The 21,006-nt window shown below is 39.0% G+C and overlaps 1 protein-coding gene and 1 pseudogene across 1 annotated transcript in view; both read left to right on the top strand.

The window, feature by feature from the left end:
* LOC117715471 (pyroglutamylated RF-amide peptide receptor-like) overlaps positions 1-21,006 on the top strand; it is a 58,135-nt gene that overhangs the window by 7,763 nt on the left and 29,366 nt on the right. The gene's annotated exons all lie outside the window — the stretch shown is intronic.
* Positions 14,619-20,254, top strand: LOC117714924 (uncharacterized; annotated as a pseudogene).

Here is a 21,006-nt window from a genome sequence, read left to right on the forward strand (position 1 = left end):
TAAAAGCTTACTGTTTGATGTGAGTTCCCAAAACAAAAATTGGACAGACTCTATTCATTCTTTCTATGACTGAGTTTTTAAGAAATGTATACTCATACCAGCTAGACTGTAAGTCACTCATATAATGGTAATCTAAAAAGATAGTCTGTGCCTCTCCTGGGAGAAAGACAAAGGCAGTGGGGGGAGGGCAGGAAAACTAATTTGTCTGTGGAATCACACAGCTGTGGCTATCAATTCTGTTTTCCCACTTATTGCAGTATTAACTAGATTCTACAATACATGCCTTGCCTTAAATTAGCCCCTATTAGAGGACAATGCAGATAAAATTTATAAAATGATGCCTAAGGCTATCCCTATTAGATGAAGCTGCAGAATAATTATATGGCAAAGATGTAAGTTGTACAATTCGCTGAATTTTAGCACAATACACTAACACATATCCAGTTCTTAGACTTTTCAGCTTGCCTTTAACATGCATGTAATATTCAAACCTCAGAGCTGGAGAGATTTGTTCAGTGGTTAGGCTCACTTGTTCTTACAGGGGACAAGAAATGGGTTCCAAGCAACGATGGTAGGCAGCTGACAATCATCTGTAACTCGAGTTCCAGGGCATTCAACACCTTCTTCTGGCTGCCAGGCACACACACACACTTAAAAATAAAAATAAATCTTAAAGGATTTTTGTATTTGTCACCTATGATGGTTCATGCTATCAGTTCAAGTACTTGGGAGGCTAAGGCAGCAAGATTGTTGCAAATTTGAGGACATCTTGAGTTATTGGGTGAGACATTGTCTAAGTAAATGAGGGGGTGGGGGAAGGGAGGAAGGAAAATCTTCAGTATATGCACAAAAAGAGAGCAAGATTTCTAAAAATTTCCTTGTGGCACTTACAATCTATTAACAATATAACTTGGCAAAAAAACCATGTTGAATATTGAGGTGACTATTTAATTTTTAAAAAAATATGTCTTCACCTGTACTCTTGGGAAATATATGCACTTGGAAGGACTGATATGAGAATAAAGGATCTCAGGAATTAAGAGGGCTGAGCACTTATGAGGACCTCATTGAGAGGAGACTACAATTATTACAAAGTCAAATGGTTACTTTGTATCTATTTGGTGTATTTGTGTGTAGAATAGATTTTTATCAATAAAAGTGATTTAAAAAAAAAAAAAGAACTGGGGGAGAGGATGAAGCTCAGTTGGTAGAATGTTTGTCCAGTAGGATTAAGGCCCTGGGTTTGACCACAGCCCCACATAAACCAGGTATACTGGTATACACTCATACTCCCAGGAGAATCAGAAGCTCAAGGTCATTCTCCACTACATAATGAGTTCTAGGCCAGGATACCTAGAACTATCTCAAAAAACAAAAACAAAAACAAAAACAAAAACAAAAACAAAAACAAAAACAAAGTGGCATAAGAAATGGCTCTGTAGTAGAGAGCACTACCTTCCTGAAGAACCAGGATCAGTTGGAGGACCTGAACAGTGGCCGACTCCAGTAACTCCAGTTCTAGGCAATTCAACAGCCTCTTTTGACTTTCCTGAGTAGTGCACGGTATATGGCACAGACGAACATGCAGGCAGAACACCCATACACATACAACATAAAAACAAACCTCAAATAAAATAAGTGACAAGAAATTTAAAAACTGTCACTATGCTGTTAGTAGTATCTTAAATACACACATTATATATTTCTAAAAAAACAATTGCTTTAATCCTATCCATTTACAGGTAATTTATGTTAACATGTAGAATAGTTATATAACAATCATCTCTTCTATTCTGAAAGTATTAAGATCCAGACTGGTCCTATTTACTTAGAAAAAAAAAAAAAAAAGAGCATACTTGCTGCTTTCATTTACTGTGGAGACAGGAACAAATCCCTAGGGTAGGGTAATGGGGTGAGGCTGTGAAGGCTTTGTTGGGGTTCACACTGATTTGGGAATACCTGCAAGGCTTCTGTGACTTTCCAGACTGTATTGATAATGTTGACACCCCAGACAAACATAAAGTGACCCTGCTGACTAGTTCCCCACTCTTTTAATTGAGGAAAGTCACTCCTGATAATACTGCCTCCTCCACCCCCACAAAACACACTAAATCTCCTTTAATTATTAATGTGCATGGTCTCTTTTCTGTGAATGTCCTTGCTGTCTGATTTGTGGCCTGGAAAGGAGAGTAAGGTCTGCTGTCTTTGACCAGCAGGTCCAGGGGCGCTATCAAACAGGGCACTGGTTCCATGTGTTGACTGTTTCTCCCCACAACGCATGGGTTTTCTCCATCTGGACAGTCATGAAGCACCTGACTATGCATTTCAGAGCAGAGATAATAATAACAGTGAAAAGAATACCCAGCTTTTAGCAGAGCACTTACCGTGTACTAGGTACATTATCTTCATTATACAGGTGAGGAAGGGGGTGTTCAAATGTGCTTGTTATAAATTATATGTTCTGTGTAAAAAGCCACTCAGAAGCACGGTGATTTAAGAAACCATGCTCACATTCTGAGAGGCAGCACATTCATTTTGGCTAAAATGAAGGCTTCTTACACTGATCTCTCTGGAATTACTCATGAGACTACATTCAATTTTTTGGCACACATTTTACTGGATGTCCCAAGCAAGGGACAAACCGTCTCTGCCCCAGCTAGTTTCCTTCACCAGGAGACATAAAATAAATTTATTTATTTTATGTGTGTGATTACACTGTAACTGTCTTCAGACACACCAGAAGAGGACATCCAATCCCATTACAGATGGTTGTGAGCCACCATGTGGTTGCTGGGAATTGAACTCAGGATCTCTGGAAGAGCAGTCAGTGCTCTTAACCATAGAACCATCTCTCCAGCCCCCATAGGTTTTTTGGTTTTTTTGTTTGTTTGTTTGTTTGTTTTTTGTTTTTTTTTTAATGGGGCTACTTCAAGCAGGCTAGCACATGGGTTTTCAGTGTCTCTTGCCTCCCAGGATTTGAAGATTAGCAGTGTCAAGCTGGGTATGACTCCTTTGATCCCAGCACTTGGGAGGCAGAGGCAGGTGGATCTCTGAATTTCAGACAAGCCTGATCTACAGAGTGAGTTCCAGAACAGATAGGGGTATACAGAGAAACTCGGTCTCAAAAAACAAAAAAGCAAAAACAAAACAAACAAACAAACAAACAAAAAAACCCAAACAACCCTAATCAACCAACCAACCAAACAAACAAACAAAAAAACAAAATAAATCCACACAAACAAAGCAAACAACAGTAAAGAAGTTGCATAACGTCATCCTGTGACAGAGCAAGTTACATCTCTGCCACATATTCAGAGGTCTGAGCAACCTGCTTCTTCATGAGAAAGGAAGCTAAATCTACAGAGGGAATGGGGGAATTTGTAGCCTTCTATTCCACTGTCTTATAGTAAATGATCTGTGCTCTCTCAGGAGAAAACTAATGATGCCAGGATATAACCTGAAGAATCTGCTCCAGTGCTGGGTTAACTATAGTGGTTGTACTAAAAGATTCTCTCACCTCAGGGAACTGTACCCCATCACATGCTTCAGCACCACTTGTAACAATCCTGCCTTCGAAATCAGGTTCTGTGAAATAAAAAATTTCCATATTCTTAAAACCTTTATAAAAAAAAATCTTTCTGTTAACTAACTTTCCTTGGTCCTGCTCAGGGAGGGACCCCAGAATTTATACCTGTTGTATTCACACATGCTCTGTGTTAACTCAGGACATAGGTGACTGTAGCACAGCTCAGTACATGATACTTCATGCTTGGTTTTATATAAGTGTTTCTTTACGGAAGCATCTAGAAACAATAAAGAATGTATTTTTAATAACAAGTGTTTTATTAAACTAAAAGCTAATCTGAGTTTCAATATAAGCCTGATTCAAGCAGTGGTTTCACCAGCCATGTTCTGAGGAAGAAACGTGAGTAGAGTCTGAGACTTTCTGAATGATAAAGTACCAGAGTCTTAGCAATTAGTCATGGCTTCTATTTAAACAATTAAATCAGTATTTAATAAATAAAATAAAACTCCAGGAAAGAAGTATATTCAGTTAAATTTATACTACAGAATAATCACAGAGTGTAATATATTGGCAGGATGGTGACTGATTTAGTAAAACACATTCAAAATTCACATTAAATGTGTATTTTTAGCATTGAGAAAATAACACATCTGGGTAATTTTATGACCTTGTGATCATTTGCTTATCTAATTTCCATTCTATGCCCTACCATATAAGTACCATAAGGTCAGAAGCAGGTCTGTTTAATCTAATATAACCTAGTGAACTGTTCTTAGCACAGATTCTAAACACTTGTATGAATGAATTTATGAATATCATTTTTCCATTGTAATCATAGTTGAAGCTTTGGGGGGTCATCTTTGTGATGGACTATGAAATTGCACCTGTTTTTTTTCTGTATTTTCTACAGGCTTTATTTAGTTGCAAGGAACATTGATTCAATTTACTTCAAGTAATTGATGTTATGGGATGGCTTATTTTGTGGCAGTAATGAAGGAGACTAATGTCTTTTGAATATAAGGCAAGAGGTAGATAGCTGTCATGGTAACTGAAATAGAACTCAGGGCAACAGCTCCGTGAAGCTCAGCAAAGGGAATTTGCCATCTCCAAGCTCAGCACAAATGCAATTTTGTTCTTCTCTGCAGCAAGCAAAGGACAACGTATTAAAGTCTATTGCTCTTTATCACCAATTTCTACTATTTTGATTTATTCTGTCTTGTTGAATTTCCTAACGTCTGCTTTCCTCTTTATTCACGGAAGGGCGAGCAAATCCTTGCCCTCAAGAGTTTGCTAAAGCACAATGTAAAATTCAACTAAATGTGGTTCAGTGAACACTATGTAAATGAATTTTACTGTTTAATTCTTTATTGAGAGGACATCTTGGGATCATTGAGATGGCTATAGCTGGAATGCTTTGCCCAGTTGTATAAGTCAATGCAAAGAAATCCTTTTGATAGCTGTATTAGGAAGTGTTCTCTAGAGGAACAGACCATAGAATAAGAAAACAGGTGTGTTTGTGTGTGTGTGTCTGTGTGTATGTGTGTGTGAGAGAGAAAGAGAGGGGGGAATAGAGAGAGAGGGAAAGGGAGAGAGAGCATGAAAGAGAGAAGAGAGAGAAAAGAGAGAGGAAGAGAGGGAAAGAGAGAGCATGAGAGAAGAGAGAGAAGAGAGAGAAGAGAGAGAGAGAGGGAAAGGGAAAGAGAGAGCATGAAAGAGAAGAGAGAGAAAAGAGAGAGGGAAAGAGAGAGCATGAAAGAGAAGAGAGAGAAAAGAGAGAGGAAGAGAGAGAGGGAGAGAGAGAGAGAGAGAGAGAGAGAGAGAGAGAGAGAGAGAGAGAGAGAGATTAGAGTGGCTTATAGGTTATGGCCCAAATAGTCCACTAGTGGCTGTCTCCTGATGGAAAATTCAAGAGTCCAATAATTGTTCAATCCACAACATGGTCCTTAGTAATACCAGAATCCTAAGAATTTTGCTCATTTCATACAAGTGAAGGAATACCTCAGCAGTAGAATATATGATTTAGCAGTGAGAATGAGGGAAAACAGGCAAAAAGTAAAAGCTTCCTTCTCTCAAGTATTTTTATGCAGGCTTTCAGGAGAAGGTGTAGCCTAGGTATAAGATGGGTCTTCCTACCTTCTATGATCCAATTAACTAAAAATACCTCACAGGTGTGCCCGGCCACTCCTTGTCCACCTGTGCCCGAGCTAAAGTCATGTGCCTCATAGATTAAAACATTTTAGAATCTGTTAACTGAGCAGATGACTTTCACCAACCCAACACCTTGTTCCTAGAGAAAGCTTCCCCCTTCTTGCTGTATCCACTTCTCTACTGTCAATGTATTTTAAATTGCCTTGATGTAATGACTTTCTTTGTTCTGTAAAACTATAAAAATTTCATGAAAACTGCCTCCATGTTGGAACAGGAGATTTGGAGTAACCATGTAACCCAAGTTCCGGGGCCATGGTTACTCAAAATGCCTCCAGAATAAACTCTTTATTACTCCCTTAAAATGGCAGCAGTAATCTTAGTACTGACATAACAGTGCCTTATGTCAAGTATTACTACTTATCTAAATTGCATTTACTGCTCTATGTATGTGCAGAGCTGCTCTTCAGGTGAAGGCAGGAAGATTGCTGGAGCTCAGGAGGGAGCATTTACACAACACATTACTACTTCCCTCTTTCCACGAATTCTCTCAGAGGAGAATTGAATTTGCTTTATCCTCATGAGATAATTTGAAAAAAAAAAAAACCACACACATGTGTTTGGGGTGGGAGTCAAAGGAGAAAAGACGGGCTGAAGAGATGGCTCAGCGGTTAAGAGCACTGATTGCTCTTCCGGAGGTCCTGAGTTCAATTCCCAGCAACCACATGGTGGTTCCCAACCATCTGTAATGGGATCTGATGCACTCTTCTAGTGTGTATCTGAAGACAGCTCATATAAATAAAAAAATACATCTTTTAAAAAAAGAAAAGAAAAGACACTAAAGAAGGGAAAGGTGTCATCTTGCTGAAACCATCTTATCTCTATTAGAACACATAGATCACTTTCTCCAACATGGTTTTTAGTGAAACAACTTTCTTTATTCTGTGGCAATAAACCTTGGGGAGTGGGTAGGGGTTTGGGGGGTGAATGTACATTATTGGTTGAGGCTGAGGTGCTAGGTATGCTTCATTTACATGAAGAGGAATTTCAGGTGCTTACTGGACATATCCTTATAGGGAGAGAGGAAGTTAAATCTGTAATTTGGCCACCAGGCTATATAACTATCTTAATGGTGGTGGAGGTGGAAGTTGCAGAGATATGTACACCAGAGGACACAGGCCTGGAACAGGGAGGGAGCAATCCTTACGCCTGCCAGTCTCACAATGAGATGGTTGGGATTTGGACACATCTTGACCTTACTCCTGCCCCAGGCCCATCCTCCCACTTGCACTTGCCCTACATCTTCCCCCACCTTTTGCTTTATAAAAGGACGATGTCATTATAGTCATCAACCACTATGCCAGCAGCAGTTTGGTACTGAACCAGAACCCAATTGGCAGGGATATTTGCAACGCTACTTATCTGACGTTTTAGAATTTGAATGAGCCAAAGTGTTAGAAGGAGTATGACTCCAGTGGCCTGTATGGGATCAAGGAGGGGGAGAAGCCAAGTTACCAGGAGGTTTGAGTGCCATAGGATGAGGGGGGGGGGGTGTGTGTCATAGCATGCCCAGAGATCTCTCCTGAGATCTTTGAGCATTTGTTTATCTTGTTCCACCAGTCCAGATTGATTGACATAGAAGCAACATTTCTCCCTCAACACGAGTCCATCCCTGTTCACCAGTCATTGCTTTCAAGGCCTTAAAGTTTTGAAGAACAACATGCTATAGGGAAGTGATCTGTTGTTGAAGGGATTCAAGACTGTTCGTAGTAGAAGCTGTGGCCTGGCCAAGCCTGTCTTGGAAGTTGATGGCCAGACAGTGTCTTTGCATGAGGGTTGTTCCAGTGGCTCCTGTGGTGCCCAGTGAGATGGTGAGACCCAGTCTGATGAGCAGAAGGATGAAGATCCCTCCATCTCCTCCCAGCTGTAGAGAGAATTCTTCAGGCTCATAGAGATAAACCTAGGGAACAATCATTATGGGGGTGCGGAAATCTTGAAAATGGGGTTTAATGCAGGAACCAGTAGTGTTGTTGCACCAGAGAAGCAGGGATGGGCATTAGTACATATTGGCTTTGTGACAGGGGACATGTAGGATGGCATCTTGAAGAGTGTCCTATAAGTCAAAAGGGGAAGGGTAGATTGAAGAGAGGAATGTTTTGTGACTTTCATGGAAGTAGTGGTCCGTTGGGTTCCCAGAGTGAGATGTTAATGGGAAAAGCTGCCAGTAGTGGCCAGGAAGGGGAAGTACAGAAAAAAACATTAAGAGGAGTTGGGTGGGTGGTTTAGGGGAAGGAGTTCAGCTGTATACTGGACATATTGCAGCCAGGAGAGAGTGACTTGGATTTTCTTGTGAGTTTGATTTTCTTGTTAAAGAATGAGAATGTGGGTAAAGGCCAATTTGGAGGCAGGGACAAGCTGGCAAGACACGTGTATGTTGGCTGTGGGGTATGTAATGTAGCCATTCAGGTAGCGCTTACCCATGACTTCCATACTCCATTGTTCATCCCCGGGATCGTTGATGGAAAGCTGAAAATGAATTTTATGGTTAGTGAGCATGTGCCACCATGACTGGCATTCAATTTGGCATCCCCAATGTCTGCATCCTCCATATATGGAGGCCTCCTGGAGGCAGACACCTGTGCTGAAGTATGGAAAGCAGAAGAAAAGGCTGGGGATAGGGGAGATGGAATTGGGGCGCAGAGGAATTTCAATCCCTAATCCCTCATTTTTAGGTGGGCAGTCTTGGGTTCCTATGATTTTGTAGTGTCCATTGTAGGTCTCCCTAGCAAAGAATCTCCAGTGGTGGGTATTGGGAGGGTTAGGGAGAGGCTGGGAAGTAGCAGAATTAGAATGAAGAATAACAAAACAGCCCAAAGAATAGAGGAAGAGGAAGCCTGTGGAGGTCTGTGGCCAGGAGATCATAGATTTCCTTCCAGGAGATCATGTTCTGTTGGTGGTGATGCCTTTTCCACCTCCTCAGTCCTTTTGCTTGAAAACATACAAACATTTAAGGGTAACATTGTAGGTGCATTTCTGCATTAACATATGTATGGAATGTATGGTGTGTACAAATAAGTTAATGATGGCTCTTTGCTCTATGTTTGAACAGGTGAAAGGCATCAAACTTTATAAGTCAATTTGGACTGCATTTCTTGGTAACCTTTTAAGATGGACTGTAAATTATCTGACCTCTATTAAATTTACTAAAGACTAAATAATAAAAGCAAATTAAAAGAGGGCCAAACATATCTCCCAGTTAATTTTTGTAACAAGGTTTAACTGAAATGACATATTAGATATATTGGTAAATAAAAAAAGAAATAATCCATAGTTCATTTGACCTATGAGAGGTGGATTCAGGATGATTGTCTGATGCTTAAAAGACTTTTTAAGTTTATTGAAACCCATATAGTAGGAAAGGCAATGGATTTAAAAAGAAGTTTAAAATCTCCCAATTGTTGTTTTATAATATTAAAATTTAAAGCGAAAAGACATAGAGCATAATGATAATTTTAGAAAGCAAATAACCAAAATAGAATTGAGTTTTGGAGCCAAGTGATCCATTTGTGTGCTGATTGGCCTTTAGCTGAGAGTCTGCTAAGCAACAATTGTGTGCAGTCTGCCCAGCAGACACTTGGTGGTGCTCCCAGCTGTTTAGATGGCCATGGTGAGTTCTTTCCATGGGTGCCATCCATGCCTGGCCTGGGTCAAAGGTCTGCACTATTAACTTGAGGGCCAACTTACTTGGGTTATAAAAACACATAGGCTTAAAAGATGTTTCTTAGAAGTAAGAAGTCTCCAGAATACTCTATATTTTTCTTTATTACATGAAGTCTGTTTCATGGGTCAGAAACTTTGGTGCCACTTTTCACCTAGAATAGTGTTAAAAACATCATCCTTAAAACATCATCCAGAGTGTGCATGGTTAAGTTTTAGAACACTTGTTTCATTTTGCTTCTGCATCTTCACTTGACCACAAAAAATAATTTTATGACAAATTAATATGAAGCAGATTCGGTGTTTGTTAGGACTAAAGTTTACAGATGTAAGCATAGGGGAGTTAATAGAAAGAGGGCTCCTTGGGGAAAAGAGCGGGACACCGTTAAAAGCCAGGGTGAGAGCTTCTCAACAGGCAGTTACTTTACTGAACAGTCATCATTTATGGGCTTTGATAATTGCATTGCTCAAAGGGTCTCTGAGGGACACCATTCCATCTCTTTCCCCCGTTCAATAACTGGTATTAAGGAGGTGTCTCTAGAGGTGCTTTAGACAGAACTGTAAAGAGATGTTAAAACCATAGATCACAAAGGTTACACAGGCAGCCTAATGTCTTTTACATTTAGATGGATTTTTTGTGTATGTGTGTGTATATGAGAGAGATACCAAGGAAATTGGAAGTTCTCAGCTGGAAAAGGAAGAATAGAAGGCCATATGAGTTTAACATTTATATGTATCTCATTCTTATTTTTATAATCTTAATTTAAATACCTCCTTGTAGTGGTAGTTGGTTAAACTGCTTTGTAATCCTGATAGGTCACACTTGCACATGAAAGACACACACACACAGACACACACACACACACACACACACACACACACACACACACACTAGTTAATTTTAATATGCCTTGACTAGCTCAAAGGCTGGGCTCTTCTCATCCTCCCTGTGGCTACTGGATAGCACACAATTCCCTCTAGTACTCCTGGCTTAACACCTTCTAATTCTATATTTTATCTCTGGTGCCCTGGCTCCTTCTGGGCAGCCCCCTAGTCTTTACTGCCCAAGATGCTTCTGGCTTCTGGGCATCACTTCCAGGGGCCTCATTCCTTCTCACCTACATTTTGGATGATTTTTCCTTCTGCAGCTCTAAATCTGATCCCTCTCCCTCCTAATCATGGTCATTCCTGTCTCCCAGTCCCTAGCCCACACAAATCTAAAGATCCTCCCTCAGTCTCCCTGCCCAGCCATTGGCTACTGACTCTTTACTGATTGATCAAAAACCAACTGGGGACAAGGACCTTCAGTGTTTGGACATACATATTCTCAAAGGGGCCAGATTAATAATCCCCAACACCTCCTGTTTCTATTCAGGTGACTTTTACATATATATATATATATATATATATATATATATATATATATATATATGTGTGTGTGTGTGTGTGTGTGTGTGTGTGTGTGTGTGTGTGTATGTGTATGTGTATATGTATATATTACATATATTTACATGTGTTTTACATATATTTACATATATCATATATTCTACCATGAAATTCCTGGGAACCAGAGTGCTAGTAAAAGCCACCAAAGCATAAGATGAACTTGGACATAGATTTGAGTATGCAGATTTTTAAGACCTGACGACATGGTTCTGGAGCCATAAGGTATACATACCCAGATCTGTAATGTCACAGGTTCTCTCTTGCACTGCTGTCAGCAGTGCAAGAGAGGCACTTTGGTTTTGTACTAACAACTGTCCTTATCTTAACATTTGAATTTAGGTATGGGAGCCCTTGAGCTATAAATAAACATACTGATGGTTGTGTATTGAGAATCTGCTGAAGATAAAAGCATAATTTCAAACTAGTACACATTGGTGGAATGCACAAAAAAGAAACACAGTATGAGATTTTAGTTATTGGGTATATAGTATGCCAGTAGTGCTTAAAAGGGAAATAATGAAGAAAAATGCACAAAGCAATGATACTACTGATAAATTTATTAAATGAGGCTTCTGTGGCCCTACAAACATTGTAGACAATTGACCTTGCTGTTGGTTTCCCACTGGCACTAGGTAGTGGGACTTCATTGCTGAAGATGCCACACACCCTATTTGCAGGACATGGAAAGGTCAAACTAGAACTAAGCTGGATTTTATTCTTTCTGGTTAGCCTCCATATTGACATAAAGTGCTATACAATATATCCATCCTCAGCAGTATTCCTTAGCTATGGTCTCTGCATGCTACACTGTTAACCGGTTTCTTATTGGATGTGAGGCTACTCCAAAGGAGAGATTTCATGTCTGGCACTATAAACCTGTCAAAATCCCATAGCTAAGAAGTCACAGACACTAGTGTGGAAGCCATTGCTGCCAGTTTGTAAACTGGCATGAGATATATATATATATATATATATATATATATATATATATATATATCTCCATAGAGTCTGGCTGCTACCAGCTTTGGTTGCAGAAGCTTCTTATTGCGGTGGGCAGTGATGAACAAAAAGATCCATATCTTGTCAAAGTGCGGAAAATAAGTGATTGTTGAATACTTAGCCATGAGTGAGGGACCTTGTCACTCTCTGCAAGGCTCAGATGACATCATGGAAGAGGGGGCAGAAGGAAGGTAAGAGCTGGATGAAGGGATAGAGTGCCGACGAGTGCTGTCTCCTGGGCACAATGATGTCTTTGTGTTCTTGGATTCTTGAAGTCATAGAGTTAGGATTATTTGAACAAGACCTATTTACGATTGGGCCCATCAAAATCCCACCATGGAGAATGGTGGACTCATAAGGACCCAGCCCTACCTTGAGCATCAGTAGGCATTTCTTCATTTTTTTCAGAAGACATTTTCTTCCTTGGCTTAGCTACTTTGAAGCTGCCCATGATCCTGCAGATAAACACTCACATTCTTATACATAACCACAAGGTAACACAGAAAAAACAAAAAACAAAACCCTATGAAAATAGAAAGATGGGAGTGGAAAGTGGATGAGAGTGGCTAACAGGGCTAGCCTGGTGAACATGAAGGATGCGAGTGGAAAGTGGATGAGAGTGGCTAACAGGGCTAGCCTGGTGAACATGAAGGATGGGAGTGGAAAGTGGATGAGAGTGGCTAAAAGGGCTAGCCTGGTGAACATGAAGGATGGGAGTGGAAAGTGGATGAGAGTGGCTAATAGGGCTAGCCTGGCGAACATGAAGAGACTATATACATGAATCAAAATATCACAATGAGACTCATTATTGTGTGTAATTAATATGTGCTAAAACACTTTTAACAGAAATAAACTTATTTTTTAAATTTGTTTTGGAACAAAATTCTTATCAAAGTATATATCCATTGTAAAATGTGCAGTTTAATATGCTTTATGATAACAGTGGATGCTGTTTTTACATAAACAATCTATATTCTAAGCAAGGTATTTTAGATTTTACTGTTGCTCTGAAACACTTGCTTCAGAATATTAGCTATGTGGAGTAGCTAGCAGACACTCTTGTGTCTCTCTGGGTGTTAAAATAATAGGCCCACCAAAAGGCTTCTTTCTAGTGGTCTTTTCATGCCTACTTTTCAGCTGCATGGACAGAAAGTCAGCAGATGGGAGATCAGGGAGCTGGCTCTGCATAGGAAGGAGTGTCCAGGATAGGAAGGATGGCAGGAGAAACAGAGATGAGGGCATAGAGCTGAGTCTAAAGAGGAATAAAAAGCAAGAGAACCTGCAGGCCCTGGTCACAAGAGGAGCTCCAGAGAACTGTCAAGTCTCCAGGTCAAGTGTCCCAGACAGCTGGCTGAGAACTGTGACATTCACTGCTACCAAGAGCTTAGGAATCACCACATCCAGACATGGGAACAAGCTGCAGCACCGAGAGTTATTGCCAGCTGTGACCTACCTCCGAGAGCTGCTACCCTTGGGACTCAGGGTCCTAATGTCCCATGCTTGGACATCACCTGTAACACTAGAGAGCACCATGTTCTGCCACCCACCTTCCTAAGAACAACCCTTGAAGAGTTTCAATTTGCACCTCCCCACAGGCAGCTGATAAACCACTGCAAACTCCACATCCAATCTTACTCTAATTAGAAAACAGACATCTAAAACAACAACAATAATAATAGATAAAATAAAATCAAGCAAACCTGAATAGGATGAAACAAACAGAAAAACAAAGAACCAAAGGAAAAGCACAAGAAACATGTAGACACAGAGACATGTATATTGGCAAACACAAAAATCCCCTAAAAACACAAAATTAAAAATCATAATGTGTAAGTAATGTTCTGTAGGGAAAGAAAGCAAGAAAGTGAGAGAGTGAGAGAGCGAGAGAAAAAGAGCGAGAGTGAGAGCGAGAGTGGGGAAGAAAAGAGGAGAAAGACCTAAATAATGCTTATAAGACAAGAAACCCTCCAAAAATACCATTGAGTTTGCTTGGTTTGGCCATGTACTGCTGAGCATGAGGTCTGGTTTACATAGCTAAATTCCACAAAACCCAATGATACTCTGTTGGAGAAAACTAATTTTTAATTTGTGAGAAGTTACCAGTTAGAGATAGCTCCTCAGTTAGGGATGTGGGCTTGTGTCTACCATTCTTCTCAGTGCTGGGACTTCATCTGGTATAGATCCATGCATGCCCTGTGCATGCTGCTATAGTTCTGTGAGTGTTTATGTGCATTGGTCCTGATGTGTTTTGAAGGTCTTATTTACTTGGTGTTCTCTATCCCCAGTGGTACTTACAGTTTTTCCAGCTCTTTTTTTCCACAGGGTTCTCTAAGCTGTGAGGGGAGGGAATTAATGAGGCTATCCCATTTAGAACTAAGAGTTACAATGTCTCTCCTTGTCCAGCTGTGGGACTCCAATTCTGTTACTAAAGGAGAATATGTCCCTGATGATGACTGAGCAAGACACGGATCTATGAATACAGCAGAACATCGTTGGGAGCTATTTGTTGTTAGCAGGACCATAGTGCTTGTTTTCTCCTAGGTCCCTTGCTTGTCTAGTCTCAGGTTCTGGCCCACCTAAGCAGGTATAGGTTCTATCCCATAAAGTAGGCCTTAAATCAAATAAGATATTGGTTTGTTAGTCTAAGTTTTGTTCTACAATAGTGTACTAGCAGGTAGGTCACTAGTATAGATCAAAGTATTTGTATCTAGGTTGTTGTTTACCTTTCTTCTTTGGTATCATACAGAGTACCTTACAGTACCATGAAACCTAGTCAGTAGGAGTGATGGCTGTAGGTGGGCATCAGCTCTACTTCTCCATGTTCAGTGAGTTGTTTAGGTGCTGTCTTCAGCGATAGGACCTTTCCACCAGTTAGTAGAAAGCAGCCTATAGTCTTGGCAATAGCCTGGGTGTTTGGGGTTCCCGTGGGGCTCTTTTGACCGACCACTTGATTAGATATAACGTATTTCCTGAACAAGAGGCTTTATTTGGTGACAAGAGATGTCTGGTTGGGCCTCTGTCTCCTCTGTTATTTGGCAACTCAGTTTAGATCACCTTCATATCTGTATGCATTTTAGGAAGCTTTTACTGTATTAGTCTTCCATATAAGACTTCAAATAGTTTTAGCTGGCCCTCCCTATATTCCCTTCCTAGCCACTTTTACTTGCCTCTCCCTGTTTGATCCGCTCCTTTCAGTCTCCTCCATCCACGCATAGTTATACTATTTCTCCTTCCTAGGGTGATCCAATCACCTCCACAGTTCTTTACTTTATACTTAATTTCTACGGTTATGTCGATTGGATCCCACTTACCAACTACCTAAGAGTTAACATCTACATATAAACTAATACATATTATGTTTGTCTTTTGGGGTTTGATTTATCTCGCTCTATGGTTTTATTTTCTAGCTTCATCCATTTACATGTAAACTTCATGATTTCATTATTTGACAGCTGAATAATACTCCATTGTGTAAATGTACCACATTAAATAAAATCTATTCATCTATTGATGGACATCTAGTCTGTTTCCAAATTTAGGCTATTCTGATTAGGTAAGTAGTGAACATGGTTGGGCAAATGTCTCTGTGGTAGGAAATGGAGTTCTTTGCGCATATGCCTAAGAATGTTATAAATGGATCTTGAGGTAGACCCATTCCCAGCTTTCTGAGGAACCACTATACTGAGTTCCATAGTTACTATACAAGCTTGAATTCTCACTTGCAATGTATGAGTGTTCACCTCCTCTTCAGTGTGAGCTGTTATTTGTTTTATTGATCTTGGCCATGTTGACTGGCCTAAGATGAAATCTCAAACTAGTTTTGATTTGTGTTTCTCGAATGAGTAACGGTTTTGAACAATTCTATAAGCAATTCTCAGCCATTTCTGTTTCTTCTTTTGAAAATACTGTGTTTAGATCTGTATCACATTTTTAAAGTGGTTTGCTTTGTTTTCTTTTTTTATTGGCTATTTTATTTATTTACATTTCAGAAGTCATCCCCTTTCTCCATTTTCCCTCCCTAGAAACCCCCTATGCCATCCCCCATCCTCCTTTTTGCTTTTATACCATTTTAACTACATGCAAGTATTCTGGTCAGTTCTAGTTGAGGGACTAGCAATATAATAAATGCAAATAGTCAAAGAACAAACAAGGCAATAAACAAAATTCTGTGAATACTCCCATGATCACTGTTTCTAAGGGCTTATCAGGATGACCAAAATATCTGAGCCTACTTCCCTGTCCTAGCCCAAAGTCATTTTCATGTCTGAAGCCTACTTCCTCATTCTAGCCTAAGATTTAGATTCCTGCTTGAAATTACTTCTTTGTTCTAGCATAATGTTAGATTCCTGCCTGAAGCCTACTTCTTTGTCCTTGGCCAATGCCATATTTCTGTCATTTCTTTGTTTTCTTAATGTTGAGAGTTTTTTGCTTTGTTTTTTTCTTTACATATTTTTGATATTAGTCCTCTATTAGATATATAGTTTATAAAAAATCGTTTCCTATTCAGTAGCCTGATGCTTTGTCCAAATGATAGTATCCTTTGCTTTTCAGAAGCATTCAGTTTCATGAACTCCCATTTGTGAATTGTTAATCTTAATTTTTCTGCGAATGCTGTTCTGTTCAGAAGGCCCTTTCTTGTTAAAGACACGTTTGCTTCTATAAGATTCAATATAATTGCCTTTATGTTGAGGTATTCGATCCATTTGGAGCTGAGTTTTGTGCAGGGTGATAAATATGGATCTATTTGAATTCTTCAACATACAACCATTCAATTTATCGAGCACCATATGTTGAAGATGTTGTCATTTTTCTAGTGTGTATTTCTGACTTCTTTATAAAAAACAGATATCTCTGTATGTGTGGTTTTATGTCTGGCTCTTCAATTTGATATCATTGACCAATATGTCTGTTTTTATGCCAATATTATACTGTTTTTATTGCTATAGCTCTGTAGTACAATTTGAGATCAGGGATGGTAATACCTCCAGTAGATTTTTTTATTATTATTATTAAAGATTGTTTTAGCAATACTGTTTTGTGTGTGTGTTTTCATATAAAGTTGAAAATTGTCTTTTCAATTTAGCTGAAGACTTTTGATGGGATTGCGCTGATTCTTGACATTACTTTTGGTAGGACGGTGATTTTTATTATGTTAATCCTACTGATCCATGAGCATAAGTGATGTTTCCCTCTTCTGATATGTTTTTAAATTTTTTTCTTCAAAGACTTGAAGTTTTTATCATACAAGTCTTCACTTGCTTGGTTAGAATTACCCCAAGATATCTTATCCTATTTAAGGCTATTGTGAAAGGTGTTGCTTTCCCAATTTCTTTTTCAGTTTGTTATTCATATATAGAAAGACTAATTGATTTTTGTAAGTTAATTTTGTACTCAGTGACTTTGCTGAAAGTATGGTTCAGCTGTAGCTGTAATTTTTAGGATCATTTACATATATAATCATATCATCTGCAAGTAAAGATACTTTGACTTCTTACTTTTCCATTTGTATGCCATTCATTTCCTTCAGTTTTCTAACTGTTTTCACTGAGAATTTAAGTACTACTCTATTAATAAGATTTAAAGAGATTGGACAACCTTGTCTTGTTGACAATTTTAGTGCAAATGGTTTGAGTTTCTCTCCATTTAAATTGGTGTTGGCTGTGGGCTGTCAATCGACTTTATTATATTGAGATAAGTTTCTCATATCTCTGATCTCTTCATGACTTTTATCATGAAAGGGTGTTGGATCTTGCCAAAACCTTTTTTTTTTTTTTTTTTTTTTTTTTTTTTTTGCATCTAATGAGATGATCATGTTTTTTAAAAAAAATTTATGTTGTTTATATGGTAGATTACATTTATTAATTTATGTATTTTGTACCATACCTGAGTCTCTAGAATGAAGCCTACTTGATTATGGTGGATGATTTTTTTATGTATTCTTAGATTCAGTTTACAAGTATTTTATTGACAAATTTTTGCATATCTATGAACATAATAAAAATAGGTTTGCAATTATTTTTATTTTTTGTGTCTTTTTGTGGTTTAAGTATCAGGTTAACTGTTGGTTCACAAAAAGAATTGGGCAATGTTTCTTTTCTATCATTCTGTGGAATAGTTTGAGGAGTATTGGTTAATTCTTTGAAAGTCTCTTAGAATTTGCACAAAAATTCTGGCCCTGGGCATTTGGGGGAGGTTGAGAGACTTTTAATTACTGCTTCTATTTTACTGCTTCTGTTTAAATTGCTTATTTGATCTTGATTTGTCTTTGGTAAGCAGCATATATCAAGAAAAATTTCCATTTCTTTTAGATTTTCCAGTTTGGTGGAATGAAGGTTTTAAAAGTATGTCTTCAAGATTCTCTAGAGTTCCTCAGTGTCTATTGTTATGTCTCCCTTTTCATTTCTAATTTTGTTATTTTGTATCTTCTTCTCCTGCCTTTTAGTTAATTGAACTAAATATTTGTCAATTTAATTTTTTTCAAAGAAGTAACTCTTTGTTTCATTGATTCTTTGATATTTTTGTTTTATTTTTTCTATTTTATTGATTTCAGCCCTGAGTTGGGTTATTTCTTGCCATCTACTCCTTTTGGGTGTGATTTTCTCTTTTTGTTCTAGAGCTTTCAGGTGTGATGTTAAGTTACTAGTATGAGATTTCTCCATTTTTTAAAAATGTAAGCACTTAGTGTCATAAACTTGCCTCTTTGAAGCACCTTCATAGTATCTTATAAGTTTATGTATGTTGTATTTTTATTTTCATTTAATTAAAAAAATTCTGCCTTGATCAATTTTTAAAATTCCATTGAGAGGTGTTCAGTTTCCATGAATTTGTAAGGTGTCTTTTTTCTGTTTTTGTTGATATCCATTCATAGTCTGTGGTGATCTGATAGGATATAGGGGTTTATTTTAGTTTTCTTCTCTCTTCTGAGACTTTCTTGTATCTGAGTATGTGGTTAGTTTTAGAGAAAGCTCCATAAAGTGATGAGAAGAAGGTTTATTCTTTTGTGTTTGGGTGAAAGGTTCTGAAAATTTGGGTTTCCAGGGTGTTGGCTGGTAAGACAAAGATCTGGGGTAAGGAAGAAGGTGGTGGGAAAGGATCTGCCTGGTTCCCTGGTCATCTGGCAGAGAGGGAGGAGAGGCTGGATCTGGTAGTCTACTACAAAGCCAGGTATTAGCCTGGAGAATTGGGAATGTAAGGTGAGAAAGAGAGTGAATATCACCTACCTGGTTTGAGAAGTGATCAGTGGGATTCCAGGGAGGGAGTGCAGGAATGCTTGAAATTGACACTTTCAAGCAGCTGTATAGCTGGGACAGCCAGAAATGCAGAGCAGAATGTTTGTGGGATCCAGAAATGCCTAATGGCATAGACAAAACTTAGAGGCACTTCCTTCTTAAGATAAAAACAAAACAAAAAAAATTGGAAAAATAATTACAGAGGACAAAAGCTTTTGGAAGACAAAGGTCCTTGTGATAAGTTCAGTTCTCAATGTTAAAAACAGCAACCAAAACCAAATCAAACCAAGCCAAACCAAACCACTAACCAACCAACCAAACAACCAAACAACAACTCTGAGTCACAAGGAGAAGAGGGGGAGGAAGATGATGCATTATTCATGGATTCCTGACAGGACCTGTATCCAGGTGATGCATATGCATGACTCCCTGACAGGAAGCATGTACTACAGTTTTCCTGTGCCAGCAAAGCCCAAGAGGGCTTCTGTTGTAGCTTCTAAACAAGCTAATAAGAATCTAATTTTTAAAGCTGCCTTTGATACTCAGGAGTCTTTGAAGGACACAGTTAACTGTTCTACAGTTCCACAGGAGCAGACAGTTCTGGTGCTCCCAAAACTCAAACGTCTCAAAAAGAGTTGCTGGCAGAAATGGTTCACGGGCAAAGCAGGATACCCAGAATAAGTCCTTTCATTAAAGAAGAGCAAACAAGAGGAAGTAATACAGTAAGAAGTTGAAGAAACTCAACAGAGACAATTATTAACCTGACTAAAAATTGACCCAGTAAGTAAGGAACACAGAGATGAGTTAAGCCTAGGGGAGTGGCCTGGGTGCTCCAGAAACCAGAGAAACTTTTGGAACAATGTCAGTGTTCATTATGGGGTGCTCATAAAAGTGGGGATGAGTGTACATATCATCATCCATTTCATCTTGCTGAAAACTATGCTTGTTTGTGCATCAAAATTGTGGTGCAGTGTAGTAAACCAGACTGGCCCTTTATGCATGTGGATAGAATTCCAGTACTGCCACCAGCCTCTTTTTGCCAGCTCTGCCAGTACTTCCCAGCTGGAAGGAAATGGAATGTCCCTCCTACCATTCAAATCACTGTAGGTTTAACACTCATTATCTGATACCAGACTGTACAAGTTGTCATTCCACCAGGACATGCCTTGAAGGGGATTCAACCACCAACTAGAAAGTGATAGCCTAGTCCTACTGGCAGATAATCATATAGTTTGAAAACTTACCCTGTGAAAGATTCTACAGAGCTTACCATGTCTTTGAAATTTAGAATATAATACTTTCATAATGTGAATTTTTTGCCAGTTTCATATCTAATTTTTCTAGTTTGTTCACTTTGACTATGAAAAAGTTTAAAGAGGGGAATTTATGAAACCCTCAAGGCATGTTTATACATGGCTGTTCAACATCACTGGCCATTGGTGTTGCAGCCATGGAGAGGCCTATCTCTTCAAAACTGACATTTCTTTCAATTTCCCAACAGATAGCTTTGTGTTTTCTATCCACCACAGGATCGGCAGTGTCCACAAATGTCAAGGCATCATTTAACTAGAATTCTGATTTGCTTCTTAATGTCTAGTCAATTTGTTTTGAGACACATGATTGGACATAGGCCTCTTGGTTTGAGTGCTGCACTGGCAAAATGGTTCTTAGTCATTTTCTTTCTCTAAAAGATGACAGAGGAGGGAACAAAACCAAACTTGAGTTTACAAGGCACACCAAAAACCCAGGGCCTTGAAGTAATGGCTGGTAGTCATCAAGCCCTAGTAAGCTCAGAGAGTGGCCATGTGTCTAAGAAAAGAGGAGGAGATGGATGAGAAGAGAGAGGAAAAGATCTCCAGAGAGAGGGGGAGTCTGGGGTGAGGGACCCCCAAACCCTTGTCTTGTTTCAGCACTGTTAGATCCAGATTGATGGAGCCAATATGG

Source organism: Arvicanthis niloticus, chromosome 9, assembly GCF_011762505.2.
Source record: "Arvicanthis niloticus isolate mArvNil1 chromosome 9, mArvNil1.pat.X, whole genome shotgun sequence".
In the NCBI taxonomy this organism is placed as follows: Eukaryota; Metazoa; Chordata; class Mammalia; order Rodentia; family Muridae; genus Arvicanthis; species Arvicanthis niloticus.